This window comes from Gallinula chloropus (genome assembly GCF_964237585.1).
Source record: "Gallinula chloropus genome assembly, chromosome: 1".
NCBI lineage: Eukaryota > Metazoa > Chordata > Aves > Gruiformes > Rallidae > Gallinula > Gallinula chloropus.
The window spans coordinates 68,774,190-68,788,678 of record NC_140085.1 but is presented as its reverse complement, the minus strand read 5'-3'; positions in this window follow the sequence as shown (position 1 = coordinate 68,788,678).

Genomic DNA, 14,489 nt, shown 5'->3' with positions numbered 1-14,489 from the left:
CAATTTTACATCCTATGGAGGTGCTCCAAAGAAGTTAAGGGTTGACAGTAAGATAATACAATGATGTTCAATTTTGTGACGTGGTTGTGAGAGAGATATGGGGGAGGGAGGAGAAGAAAGTGCTTGCAGCTCTGATTACTGGGTAGAAGTGCCCAGGCTACTGAGAGCAAGAAGTGAAATGGAGATGAACCTAACGTAGTTTCATCTGACATTGTGATGTTTTCCCGTGAGGAAGAGCTGTGATGCTCTGCCTCATCTATCTCTGATAAGAGTCAGCAAACCAGAGAGAGTTTTTAAAGAACAGCTTAAGTAAAAGATTTGGCTGGGAAAGATATATGAGGAAAAATTTAATAGTAGAATACATAGCAAGCACTGATTGAGATAAAATGAGGAGGAGGAATAACTAGAGCTGATTTAAAACTCAGTATTTCCTTCCCTCGGGGAATTCTGCTAACTTCAGCATTTATCTTTATGCTGGGTAGGAATAAAAATTTCTCAATTTTGTGGTAGAATGGAGGGTTATAAAACATGTTCTCAAAAATTGTTTCTAAAAGGATGGTGGTAGGTTGTGGGGGTATTTTTAAAGACCAATTTGACACTATGTCTTCCTCCACTGCTTTTGATGGGTCCTGGGATGTGGCAATTCAGAGGTGTCCTTATTGATCACTGTGAGCTGGGGTCACTGGCCAAGTACTTCTGCCCTGGTGAATCACATTTATGCACCTCCTGCTTTGCATCCAAAGACCTCTGACAGAGTGGAGGTCACGATATATGCCAGGATTTGCATGAGAGTGTGTGTCTCTGGGGAGATACAGTCTGCCAAGAGACCCAGCTGTATTATAGTGATAATGAGAGCAAAAACTGTCATTTGCATAGTGACAGTGCATGTGGATGCAGGTCAGTCTCAAAATAAGACAAACTTTAACAAAATGACAGGTCCTGGTTGATTCTGAATAACCTTGGCTCCAGGGGAAACATTTTGTTTCAGGATTTTTTTTTTGATGGAAAGAAATACGAATATTTCAGTAAAATGGCTGAAAATGTGTTTTTAAATTAGAGAGAAGAAGAGAGAAAATTACCCATCAGTTCCCAAACTAGCTTTCCCGTGTAAATGTAGCACCAGCAAACTTGTTGTATGTGTTGATATGGTAGAACATTTGCATGTTGTGTATAGCAAGATGAGGAAGCTGTCAGTGCTCTCAAAGGAAAATCACAGCATGTGGTAGAAAAGGCAAAGTAAAACAGTTGATTGAAGCTTATTGAGGGATGCAGGACATTTATGCGACACTTAATAAAGTTCAGATTTAATTCAGCTGTGATCTCCAGATCAGCGTGTGTACTTCATCCATCGGCTGTACAACAGTCAGCAGCTGTTACCTTTCAATGAAAACTTATGTGAAAGGGATATTTATTCAGGATAGTATTTAATCATGGTAATATTTAATCAGGATGGTCTTTATATATTTTTGAGGAAGAAATGGCCTTAAAGAAGCTCACACAAATTTCTCTCTTTGTAGGCAGTCTATAAAACACTTGCTGTTGGAGTCACAGTAACAGGAAAGAAAATGCATAGCTCATTTCAGGTGTCATGCTGCAAATGCATCAAGCTGGTATTTGATTTTTTTTTCTGGTCTCTGGGCCCGAAAAGTGGCTCCTAACACAAAAAATGGAAGTTGCAGTGGATGCAGAATAATGAAGCGTGGCCAGGTCAGAGCTGGTCCCTCGATAACACTTTTTTGTCTGGAGTGGACCAGCATTCATCCAGCTGTTGGGAGCCCCATAGGAAACAAGGACCCTTCCTGGGGCTCTGAGCTGGGAGATTCTCCATGCTGATGGGTAGATCCAGGGTGGAGATCATTAAGCCCCTTTCTTTTTGAGGGAGTTCATGCCCTTCTCCTCCCATCTTTCTCCCTATGGTTCCCCTATGGGTCAAGGGAGGCTAATTGCTGCTCAGTCTGTTTGCTTAGGACAGTGGTTTAAGGTGCATATATAAAAAAAAGAGCTTGTCGATTTTACTGTGTCTTGACTGAGTCAGGGCTGTCCTTTGTAAGCAGGAAGACAAATTATATGCATAAAGTGCACTTATTTTCATTTGTAGATTACCAAGCTTTTCAAGAAAAAATGTTGGATGCAGCTGAGATAGATGCATGTACCCTCTGTGGGGAGATAAAGTAATTTTTATTTTTATTCAGAGTTTCTTCTGCTTTCTTTTTGGACTGACTGGTTTGCTTTAGGATAAGGTATGTGACAAAAACCTACAGCCTGAAATTTGTTTTTCTCATAGGTGGAGAAGAATACGAAAGCATTACGTTAGGCTATTTCAGTGAAAATGAAGATACAGTGAACTCTGGAATAGAAGACTGTTTTTCATAGGCATTAGGAAATTGTCCTAATAGATTGTGTTGTTTCCACGGCAGTTCTGCTCTCACAGGCCGAAACCTGAGTTATGATGAAGTTATTTTGTGATAAAGTGACTCATTGTTCCATTCAACTGCAAATTAACAAAAACGCTAAACCCCTTGCACAAAGAACAAGCCATATCTTCTAGAAGTAACTGTCAAATAATAGAAAAAAAGTCATGTTGCTTCATCTTAGCTATTGTGTCAACTTGTCTGTAGCAATTGCAATTCTCCTTCTGTGTTTTATAGTGTGCCATGACTCTGTGTGTCCGATATACCTTAGAGCTGGTTTATTTCCTAATAACTAATAGTTTCTCTACTTCCTGAAAGCCTTACAGTACCTCCCTAATAGCAAACAGAAAGGAGGGACTAGCTGGTCCCCATCCTATACTACAAAGTTTCCTGTGTTGTTAGAGAGTTTGGCTGACTTTCCTGACTAAACTAACTTCTTGCAGATCAACTTGTGTAAGAGCTGATGTTTTCAGGTAAGTGATGTTCCTAAATCCTTGTTGTGTAAGTGATGATAGACCTTCTCTTCCATGCTGGGCTGGGGTCCTTCCTCTTAAGTGATCCCTCACTCCTCACTTCTCCATTTCCATCTCCTCAGTTGAGACTGTCTCTTAAAAGTGGTGGATTAAGGCTGATGGGTGGTTACCAGGGTTTTGTTTTACTCCTTGCTTGTTGGCCATGGAGGATCTGTTTTTACAATATGCTTCCCAGTTCAGAAGACAAGACTGCAGGTTGGACTGAGGCTTAAGTAAGGGGAAAGACCCAAACAAAAAAAACCAAAACCAAACCAAAACAAAACAAAAAAAAATTTGAAGTGGAATAGCAGAGTATTGGCAAAGGACCCACAAGGAGTTGGAGAGGTGGCCTGAAATTGTTCAGGTGACATTTCATGCAAGTCCTGGGGAAAGTTGCTTGTAACTGATGGGTTCAGTATTCCTGCTGAGAGTCCAGAGTTTCTTGATTTTTCTTGCCCTTGCCTCTCATCCCACTACCATCTCACAATGCCTTCAGCAGTGCTGACACAACTCTTTCTCAAGCTGCATCAAAAAACAGTCCACTGAATTTGTTTAATTCACAACTTGATCCTACAAGAATTCTTTCTGTGCAAATGAAGGGTTAAGAAAAATACAGCCTGAGTCACTAAAGGTAGGAATTCCTAAAAGAAATGTAAACTGCTGCCAAAACCTCTGCGTTTAGTCACAGTGCAGCTCCCAAGATTGATGAAAGAGAGCAGTTGAGGATTAGCTTGTTTTTAGCTGTTGAAATGCAGTGCATTGATTGTTTCAGTTTTCTGTCAGACCTAAAGAATGTTGCAATTAAGGTTTATGATTGTAAAGATTTAGCAAATTAATTGGCCCGGGCTCTGCCTCAGAGTTAAACTTCAGGAGGTGTAAATTTGGAAGGACTGACCTGCTGCAAAAAAGACTGTTCCTGTAAAGAGGGTGTAGGAGCTACGGGTAGCTCTGTGCTATATATATGTTATACATATGATTAATGGTGCTAATAGCTTCTGCAAAGCATTTGACACTTGGCTAACCTGACATCTCACACTCAGCTGGGAAGGCTGTCAGTGCAAAGGTGCCTTTCTTCTACTTTCCCTTGCAGTTCATCATTCGTCTTTTAGATCATAGGTAGTCATTTTCATTTTCTGTCACTGTTTCTGAGGAAGATTTATTTCTTCTATGAAATACTTAATTTCTCTCTCTCTCCTGCTGAACACTGACTTTCTAACCTGAATTTGAATGCTGAAACTTTCTAAAATTCTAGAAAACCTAAAAAAAAAATCAAACACAAACCAAATTTAAAAAACCCACCTTACTTTTATTTGTAAGAATACAAATGTTTGTAATAAGCAGAACATCCAGTCTCTTTAAAAATGATGACTTTATGTGGTTTAAGGTACACAAGATCACTGTATTACATTTATTTTTCTGCCTCTGAACTTATATGGGAAATGTGTGTCTTGACAGCAACCTTTTTATCCTCTTTGTTATTAGAAGATTTGAACTAGATCAAATAATTTGGAAGCGAGTATCATCTAAATTAAATTTGTTCTCAAAGCATGAGTGACTTACCATGCCACTACTGTGTCTATGGTTAACCCTCCTTCTGGCAAAAGAGTCACTCTATATTCACAGGCGTGATTTCTTTCCCCACTGGTTATTTAGGACTGCATCTCTCACAGACATCTCTGCCTATCAGTTGTTAAGGTCCAGATTTCTTGTCGAGGGCTCAATTTAAGATCAAGGGATGGATGTAGTGGTGAAATCATTAAATCTCCCAACACCTACATTGACTTCCAGTGCAAATTAAGGCTGCCTGTAGTGGCATTGCTTTCTGAGACTTAAAGCAGCCTTCTGATAGACTGAGGATCCTTGGGCCATACCATTTTCTGACTGCCACCTTTTTTCTCTGCTCATACTACTGAGAAGGGGTCAAGAAAGGGAATTGGGGAAATTATAACAGAGACTGTAGACTGAGTAATCAGACAGGAAAAATTCTTTGGAAACCAAATGTGCCATGTCTTGGGCTGGTTTGTGTTGCCAGCGATAAAAAAAAGTTTCTCTTAAAATAGGATTTTATGCTATGGAGATTTCAAGAAATAAAATTTTAAGCAGAGTGAAACACCTCTCCTGTTTGTTTTGCTTTGCTTTGACAAGCAACAGAGTGGTACCATTTTGTGCTGTTAAACTGGAGAGAAAAAAAGGTTGATACTACCTGTAGGTGTGTTTGTTGCTTTTCCTTAAGAGGTGTAATTGTGCAGGAGCATTGCTCTCTGTGCCCTTTCTGGTAAATACTTCTGTATTACAGGAAGTGTCCTGCCTCAAAGACTACGTTTTGGCAAGGTCACTGTGTGTTTTGGCTATTGGTAATACAGCTTCTTTCTTTCTTGTGGCGAGCCTAGTGTGGCTACATGCTACACGCTATGTCCCCACCCAATTAAGTGTGTACTTTGGCAATGTATTTCCAGCTTGGCAGTCTTCATGTAGCTCACTTCAGCCCTTCTGAATAGGATTCTTATCTAGACCAAAGATTAGCAGTAAAAAAATCCAAGATGGTGAATGTCCAGCAGATGTTGCAAGGCTTAGAGGTGAGTAATTTGTCTGAAGAGTTGGGATAATAATTCAGTTGATGATACTTCAAAGAGGACATTGCACCTTTCAGTTACAGTTCAGAGAAGTAGGGACCAACAACAGTCAGGTTTTGAGAGGCAGCCTGTCATGCACATATATGGTTACACCAAGTCACCTGACATTTACTTTCACAGCAACTCTGGGGTTTGGGCTGAGGACAGGCTCTGAACCTGCATCAGACTTTCAGTGCATTGCAAAGACCTGAGGCCTGAAAAATCTGACTTAAGATACAAATCTTTTCTGTTCTGCTTGGCACAAATTAATTAACAGGGTGTTTGAACTTATTCTGGATGTAAAAATTTTAAGTATGCAAAATAGAGAGATGTAATATAGGGTTTCACAGTGCAACAGGGCTAAAAACACCAAAGCACCTTGGTGGTGTTTCCGTTTCAGAACTAGTAATGTTTGCTTGATATTTATAACCTCGGACTGTGAGCTTTGTCTCCAAGACCATTAGCTCATACAAAAGTCAAAAAGAGCATTATTTATTGGAAAATATGATTAAAAAATATAAAAAGAGGAATTGAATCATAAGTTTTTTTCTTAAATGATATGGATCAACCCTTTCTTTTAGGAGACTTCTCAACGATCCTTTATTTCTACTGTTCTGTTTGGTCAAACATTAGTGATTATGTAGTCACAGCACAGCACAGCTAAATACCTTTACCCTGGAATATAGTAATATCCTGTCTCTACATGAGAGGAAAAAGCTTTAAAAAAATTTTGTCAGGAGTCACCAACATTCTATTTGTACCTAAGCTTGAAAGCACTGGCATACAACACACAACATTTACTGTGGTGTTTTATACTAGCATAATGTAATTAATGGACTCACATCTATTTCCTAATATTGCATCTCATGTTTATTTTGTTGCTAACTCTCTGAAACATCAGTAGCCCCATCTATGCAGACACCAAGTGGCCACATTTCAACAGGCAGCTCGCTGTAAGGCTCAGATGTATGTAGCTCGGATGCTGCACAGAAAAGCTCTGAGGGCACATCTGACTTACTCTGAAACACATCGTAAGGCTTTGCATATGGATTTCTGTAGCCCTGTGCTACACGAAGCTGTGCTAATGTACCAGTCACAACTTCGTGTGGTCCTGTGCGTTTTGAGGGCAGCCCACAAGCAGTACCACTAGGTAGGCTTTGTGGCTTGACATCGTGAGGGGCAAGGATCGTTGCAGTGGCAGGAGGCTCACTTGGTGCTGGTCCACAGGGCTGTGCCTCATAAGGTGTATGAAGTCAGCACACGTATCTCGTTTTCAGGATGTATTCCTGGGTCTGCAAGTAACCTAATTTTAAAAATTATTCCAAAATTTAAACTGTGGGTTGACTTAAAGAAGACTGTGTGTGATTCCCTAGAAGTAGGAACAATTTCTTTACTTTATAGAATGTGGTAGATGAGATGGGGGTGTGGGTATTATTCTTTACCAGATATTCTTCTTTACCAGATATTTAAGGTTTTAACTAAAAGAGGAAATAAAAAAAAAAAAATAATAAATAAACTTTACTCAGTATAGGAGCATGTGAATTTTGAATCCAGAGCTTCTTAAGGATGAGAAGGTAATTTGTGATCCAGGAAGGCACATGTGCACTAATTTGAATCTGGCACTGATCACAACAGGATTATACAAGTGCGTGAAACTTACCTCAAACTCTTCTTGAACATTTAGAACCAAATCATCATTGAATTACTTCTTTCCGTTCCCTCCTTGCATTTCAGTGCACAGAGGATGTACTAGATGACATTAGTACATCCTGACCATCCTTTTCTGATGCTGCACTTATGTTTTATTCAATGCTGGATTTTTTTTGAACTTCTGTAAATGTGCCTTGTCATCTCTCATCAGCTTGTCTTCTAAATATTGGAGAAAGAGAGAAGAAAGAAATCAGTCAGTGTATGTGGAAAGGGAGAGAAAATTCTCTGCGCCAGTATGTGCCAGCCAAGAGGCATTTACTATTTACATTTTATTGTCTCTTCTTTCTGGAGAAGTATGTTGCAAAAGCTCCCGGTGCTGCAAAGCTCTCTACTGCCTCATTATTCAGAGCCGCTGATGTGCTGAGCAAAGTTCCTTAATGCAGCTTTCATTAACTCCAGGGAATTCTCTTTAGTTTCCTCTTCCTGCTCTTTTCCTTTATCTGAAGAATAAATGTTTGTGTTTCTTGGAGAACTTTAGGGAGAGAAATCTACAGACTGTGCTGCCTGTCTTCCACAGAAACAGTTATTTGCCTTGCAGTGTGTGAGAACCAAATTTGTAAGATTATTTTGATCTTCTAGCTTGACTTCTTCCATATATAATTATCAATTTCCTCCTGAATCCACACTTTGGTCTGTGCGCTTTTCAGTGAGAGGAATAACCACATGACAAAAACCACCCTCTTTTCCCCCACCCCCCAAAAAAACCTCAAAGCAAACCAAAACCCACCAACTCCCCACCCAAAAAAAAAACAAAACCCAAACCCACAACATTTTTTAAAGACTTTTTGTATTTACATATGCATGTGACACTGATGAAATTGCAGTACTGGAACAGCTATTTTGATAAAATCAATGTATTTGATTTTAATTATTTGATAAAATAATGCATTTATGGTCTGTCTTGCTGTTGTTCTCTTTGGCTTGTGAAATGGAAATTATTTCTGATCCTTGTTATATTATGACCTAAACAGTTTCAAAGAACAGAACACAACTCATGGAAAGAGCAAAAGTGTGGCTGCTTGTCGCTGCATCATTAACTCTAATTCATTAACAGCCACTGTGAATTGCCATGCTTCTAATCATGGGAATAATAAAATACACATCCACTTTGTTTCTCTGGGGTATTTCAGAGCTCATTAGTTAATGTGTATAAAACAGGGTATGAGTGAATGCACTAATATAATAGAAGAACTTTTAACAGCGTACGGGAGGGCTGAACATTGCTGTGCTGTGTTTGCTGTGATGGTGTTTGCTACATTGCTGATGTACATATACAAACCCAGAAAAATTATTTCCACTCCAGTGACTTCTAGGTGACTCAGCTGTGATCAGAGACTGTTCTGACTTGTACAATTGCACTTGCATAGCTCCCACCGCACAGAGCTTGGGATACAGCAAATCCGTGGTCTCTGCTGGAGGCATACACGTGTCAGGATATTGCACTTATCACTATATTTTAAAACAACATACACAGGCTTGCTTAATATTTGCTTTTTGGTGTTATTTCTGTTTTCTTAGTCTGTTTATCCTGATAGAAGAGGGAGATGTGTATTAATCAGAAGATTCATAAATCCTTAAAGCCATCTGATGAAGATCAGATGGTACCAAAACATGAAGGATATAGATAGTTCTGCAGAGTAATACACTGTGCATACAGGATATGGCCAGAAAGGTACTCTGCTAATTAATCTTATTTTTCCATAATAAAGCACTAAAAATACTATTCCTGCTTAAGACAATGAAGAATGTTCAAGTCTCTCAATTTCCCTGCATCGCAGTGATTAATTTGTTGGCTGATAGTATTATCAAATAAATCAAGATTCAAAATGGTAATATAATCTTTCTTCTTTCCTCACCTAGAATAGGATTCTTTGCATTATATTTGACTTTTTGCTTTGCTCTCTTTTTCCCACATTATCCAAGAACATCATCCACCAGACTGAAAAGTAACTAAACTCTTAAGAGATTAGTTAAAGGTTATGTTTAGTGTCAAGAGTGCTTTCAGTTGAATTACAAAAGATTTTGTGGCAATATTGTGATAGTAGAATGAGTTCTGCTTGCTCATAGCTGGAATTCACGTAAGGTAAGAACTGATGGGGTAGAAAAAGAGGTTTGAAATCTGTAAGAGCAAATAAGACTATGATTCCTGCATGTTACTGATACCTTCTTACAAACCACACCTTTAAACTTTATTTCAGAACATTACGGCTTTGGCTTGTTGCATATAAACATTTCTTAGGGACTGGCAGTTGTCACATGTCAAGAAATTAGAATATTTCAATCCCTTTCCTACTGAACTAGCTCCTGCTTGTCAAAAGCCTACCTTCTCAACAACCATGTTAGCAGACTCTGTTGCCAGCTGTGGTGACAGCTACAGCAGTCGGAAAATTCTACAAGAAGCATAAATTTTCCAAGAGACATGAGGAGACCCTTCTAAGTTGTTTTTCATTTCTTTCAGCTATCATGGTCTCTTCCTAGTCTTAAGCAAACTCTTTTTTGGAAGAGCTTACTTTCCATGTTATCAACATTGAAGATTGCTACGATACTGCCAAGGAATAATTTGGCTCAGTGCTCGTACTTGTAGAAGTTGAATGGGAAGTTCTCTATAAACAGACTAACTCAGTGATCACAGAGTCCTTCCAGCTCTTTTCTTTGCTGATCTCTTGCATTTTCTACATTTTTTTAAGAAAAGCTATATTTTGCAGTCTCATCTTTCCGCTGGTAGCAGTTAGCATCCAAGATATGTTCACCCTCAGCCTATCATGAAAAATCAGTAGATTACCTTCAGCTTTCCACTTTGATCAAATACTGTTTCACTCAGTTGAAAATCCTAGCAGCCACCTTGGAAGCTGACTGTTAATACACACCACTTGTTTTCATATGGTGTGTACAGCTTCTGGCTTAGCTGGGCTTTTGCTGTATTCCCTGTTCAAGGTTCTGGAGAAAGAGGTCTTCTCACTCATGCTGCCCACATGCTGTGTTTGTTGATCCCAACGGAAGAAAAACTTCCAAACTCTTAGGATGATGTTTCTTGGCAGATGGGGCAGAGGCAAAACCCATAGTCTCACTGTGAACATGTAGCTTCTGAAACTTCAACCACTGGCTACAAGCTACCCTACAGCCTTGGGAGGAGCAGCAGAAGTCAGCTGTGCATGTTGACTCCATGCTTCTCTTGACCTGCTTGGAGCAATAGTTCAATGATTAAAGACCTTGGCAGTGCATCTCCACAGTCAGACAAAGCAAGGGAAAAGTCTACCCATAACAGTGAGGTGTAATGGGAGGCAGAAACACCTCTGAATCTCTCTGAAATGCATTCTGTCTCTTTGACTTCTGTCTTAAAAGCTAGGTTGCACTTTATTTTTTTTTTTAATTTTATATATAGGTCTATTTTTTCTGCTGCTGTGTTTCCTCATCCTCTATTCAGAAGTAGGCAATCCCCATACCAGTGTCACTATTGCCCCTCCCCACTCTCCATGGTCCTCATAGGAGGAAGTGGCTTAGAATCATAGAATCACAGAATAGTTTGGCTTGGAAGGGACCATTAAAAGTCATATAGTCCCACATCCCTGCAATCAGCACAGACATCTTCAACTAGATTATCTAGGTTGATCAGGCAGGACTGGCCCTTGGTGAAGCCATGCTGGTTGTCTCAAGCCACCTCCCTGTCTTTCACGTACCTTGGCACACTCAGAGGATCTGATCTATGATCTTCCCAGGCACAGAGGTGAAGCTGACAGGTCAGTAGTTCCCAGGGTCTTCCTTTCTACTCCTTTTTAAAAATGGGTGTAATGTTTCCCCTCTTGCAGTCACCAGGGACCTCACCTGACTGCCGTGATGTTCCAAATTTCATGGGGAGTGGCCTGGCAACTGCATCAGCCAATTCTCCCTGCTTGCTAGTTTCTCCTTGCCATGGTTTCTGTGCGCTTTCAAAGGGAAAAAGAGATGTTTGTCAGTTGATCACATTAGCACAGCAGGAGTCATGACGTGCCAGCATCCTGCCAAGCTGGGAAACAGCTGCAGCTCTGCACCCCTACACTGCCTGTACGAGGTCGTTATTTTGGTGCCAAGGACTCTGGCAGCAAATGTGTCAGTGTATCATGGTTCAGATTCAGGTAGTGCCAGAATTTAAAAAAAAAAGCAACACAACAAAACAACAAAAAAACCCCAAAACTGAACAAAACAAAACCAACCCAAAAAAAAAAAAAAAAACCAAAAGGGGATGCAGGGAATTATTGTAGAGCTTGTCACTGATGCTGGTGTTCTGGCTTGCTGCAGAATAAGCCAGCTAGCAGTATGCACTAAGCAGTGTCAAATTCCCTGTGGACTTACCAAAATGAAATAGGCATTGTCTGTGTTTCTTCCTTGTTTCTGAAGGGATAGATCCTGTTCTGTCTGCTGAGAACTTGACTTGACTTGGAGAATTTTGCATAGCAGAAGCCTGGATAGCTTCTGTCCTATTTCAGTAGCTGGATAGAAGAAATCATAGAATCATAAGGGTTGGAAGGGACCTCTAGAGATCATCGGGTCCAACCCCCCTGCCAAAGCAGCTCCCTAGCTCATATTGCACAGATAGGTGTTTGTGAGACTGCTACTATCACTGATGGATTCCCAGATGCCATCAAATGCTCTAAATGTGAAAAATAGTGAAATATGAGAAAAATGGGAGGTGGAAGGTTTATTTAACCTAATCTGAGTTTTAATGCAATGATGAGATAAAAGATATAGGCAAAACTGTGGTATTCCATGATAGTGCTTCCTCTTTGGTTTCAATATAATAAGACTTGATAGTATCTTAAATATTTGGGTTTGAAACTGTATCTGTATCTATATATGCTTTGCCTTGAAATTGATAGAATAAGCTGGTCCTCCTTTTAAGACAACTTCTCTTGGTGGGAAATATTCCAAGCAATTTTATCTCTCAACCTCAACAGAGACAAGAGTTGGTTCTAGACTGCACTTCTTAATAAAACCTGAATGCTCAGACTGCTGAGCTTAGCTTTCTATTGGAAAGGAAAATAATTACAGTTATTTAATTAACCTTAAATCTAAGGCCAAACACAGCAGGTACCTTTTTCCACTTTGTTAGGTCTGAGATCTGAAGTGTGAAATTTCATTTCAGCTTGCTGTCAGAGGACTTCTAGACTTCTTAATATGGTCACAGCATTTTTCTGTTAAGTGGCATGCACCATGCTACTGTATTATCTGAACTCATCAAGAGGTTTCATCAACAATATGACAAGAGCTTCTCAGCTGATAAGTAGTTTCTTCTGTCTTATATGGAAGGTACTAGCAAATTTGGACATTATGAAGGGATGGAGGAAAAGGAATATTTGTTCTGTTACAGCTCGTAAAAGTTTATAGTAAGTGGGTCTGCTATAGCCACTAGCATATAAAAGATTGTAGTGGTCTTGACTCAAATATGGTTGTGACTTGAGGAGAAATGCAGTTAACAAATTGTTGCATCTACAGCCTAAAAATTATTTTCTATGCATAAATATTGTTCTATATGTGTGTGTGTGTGTGTGTGTGTATGCAAATATAAGTACGTGCATACATACTACAAAAGAGAAGTCATCTTCAACAGAAACCTGTATGCTCTAGAAAATCCATAGATTAGATGGGGGATTCTGAGGTTGTCAGGAACTAGAGAAGGTAAATGTGTGTATGTTTGAATGTCTTTATGTCACGACAGTGCTTCTGTGAAGAATATGGTTGCTGTAATCACATGAATATTTGCATTGCTACTCTCCATCACTTTTTTTTTCTCATTTGCTACAGAAATGCTGTCAGATTATAGATGCTTACGGTTTTAGTTACCCAGTCAGTTTGGGGGTCACTAAGGGGTGGTTTTCCAATAGTCTTGGAACGTGGAAATTGGGAGGAGGTAGCAGTCCTGTTGCTGTTGGCCTTAACAGCATCTGTGTTAGTTGAACTGTTCCAAAAGTGGGGCTTGAAAAGTACACCAAAACACTTCAGTCTTCTGCTACCCTCAAATTGTACGCACGCATTTTTAAACTGGTTTGGTCTCCAAATCCAACCCTCAAATCCCAACTTCCTGCAAATTCTATAGATACTAGTGCCGCTATTTTTGATGAATGGGCAAGAACAAGTGGTTAAAAAGGACAGAAACTCTTTGAATGCAGAGCTAAGTGATGCTGGTTGCTAATACAAAGTTACAAACCAAGATCTCCAAAAGAAAGTAAGTGATACCACAGAGAGATTTGGGGGGCTTTGATTTGGTCACTGAAAGAGTTCCCTTTTGCAGAGCAAAGTTGTGGTGTGATTGGTGTGTGATGGGTACAGCAAGGTTTTTGATTTTTGGGGTTTAGGAGAGGACTGCTGGTTGTAGACATGCCTGTCACACCCAAAGGAGAAAGAAAGGTGATAATGGCTGTGCAGAGTGAGCGGAAAGAGAAGGCAAAGTTTCCCTGCTCTGATGTAGAGTATCTGCATTTAATTATGCTGAGGCAGAGTAAAACCTCTCTTCTAGTCCTTATCTATGCACAGCACCTATGCTTTGATCCTGTAGCCTGCTCAATGGCTTTGCAAGAACTGGCTCTAAGTGAGCACTGCTAGAAAGGAAGGGAGGGTGGGTCCAGATGCAACTTGTGTGACACATATAGGAGCCTGCAGAAGCTGCTCCTTTGGTGTCTCTGGGAGCTGCTGTTCTCTCCAGTAGGCTAACTAAACAGAGGTAGGACAGAATACATCCATATTTGAGCTACTGATAAATACTTGATCTTTAAAATCAACACATAGGTATGTCCTTAGGACACTTTCCCAGTCTTGGCTCTAAAATGCTAATGGACTTGTTTTCATCAATGTGAGACTGAGAGGGACTAACAGGTTTTGGTAAAAAATCAAGAGACTTCTCCTGGGTTTTGTTACATCAGTGCCCCTTGTGCTTCATTTGTCCTTCTCTAATTCTTAATGGTGGTCAAACAGGTCATACTACTCAGGAGAGTCAGACAATCTGTGAAGCTGCACAGGTAAAGACCTTAAGCAAGGACCAAATCTTGAAATTCAAGCTTTTGCCCTAAATCTGTGTCTTCTCCAGTGGGCAGATCTCTAGCCCAGAAGCCACAGCTCCCAGTGGTTTCCAAAGGATCAGGAGCTTCTGTCCGCATGTCATGTAACGTTCAGCAGTTTGCAGGATCCGTCTCCACACGCTGCTCCTTGTCTCTAGCTCTTAATTATGCTGTCACACTGCACTGTCTCTTTAGATTTAACTGATACAAATTGAA